The sequence below is a fragment of the Penaeus monodon genome, chromosome 29 (genome assembly GCF_015228065.2).
Source record: "Penaeus monodon isolate SGIC_2016 chromosome 29, NSTDA_Pmon_1, whole genome shotgun sequence".
In the NCBI taxonomy this organism is placed as follows: domain Eukaryota; kingdom Metazoa; phylum Arthropoda; class Malacostraca; order Decapoda; family Penaeidae; genus Penaeus; species Penaeus monodon.
In genome coordinates, this window is record NC_051414.1 from 20782172 (window position 1) to 20783013 (window position 842).

Consider the following 842-nt stretch of genomic DNA (forward strand, 5'->3'; position numbering starts at 1 on the left):
CCTAAATGTTACCTTTCCCTTTAATATAAGTCAATCCTCTGGGCCTGACCCATGGACGGGTTCTCCTGCTCAGGTGACTCAGGTTGTATGGCACAGGCGAGGGGGGCAGGAGGAATTTTGTCTCGCATGCTTTATCACGTTGGACGTCGCTGTACGGATTTTTATTCAGTCTGGTGAGGGAAAATCACTTAATGCGGCAGAGAACATTTATAAAACAGATTCCAATGGTAAAACAATAGACTGGATAGCCCTAGTAAGGGACTTTTTGGTAACAAAGTCTATTGCCATCTGATACAGCTTTATCATATGAGAACTAGCCTCGGAAATTTTAAAAAGGTAAATGAAATAAGCAGAAATAGAAAAAAAAAATTGAGAAGGGAAAGCAAGGAGTTTGACACTGCACACAAAGGTTGTGCAGTTGGGCCCAAAAAGCTCAAAACCCATGGAGTCACCATCAAGTAACCTAATGCCAAAATTTAGCACTACATGGGGCAGTGAGGCACTGGGTCGAAGTTAAGAAATTATTAAAAAATATGCACTCTATAATCATAATAAATATAAAAGGGAGTATGATTCATCCCCACCTTGGACAACAGCACAATTTTTGACTATGTGGGAACAGGGGTTTAATGGCCTAAAGGTAAATTTAAGACTATCAGTTCTTATGTGAAACTCATATAAAAAGAAAAATACCTCCCTTTGGACAACAGGCGCAAATGGTTTAACAATGCGGGTGCGGGGAAAACTGAGGAGTAAGTTGTTGAGACTAAAGTTCTGATGTAAAAGCACCAAAAATAGAACCAGATAGCGCACAACCATAAATGATCCAACGCATACGGATC

General features: G+C 40.3%; 1 pseudogene; it reads right to left on the reverse strand.

Moving 5' to 3' along the window:
• The window catches only part of LOC119591769, a 2400-nt pseudogene extending 2272 nt beyond the window's left edge, over positions 1-128 (reverse strand).
• Between the last annotated feature and the right edge of the window lie 714 nt (positions 129-842).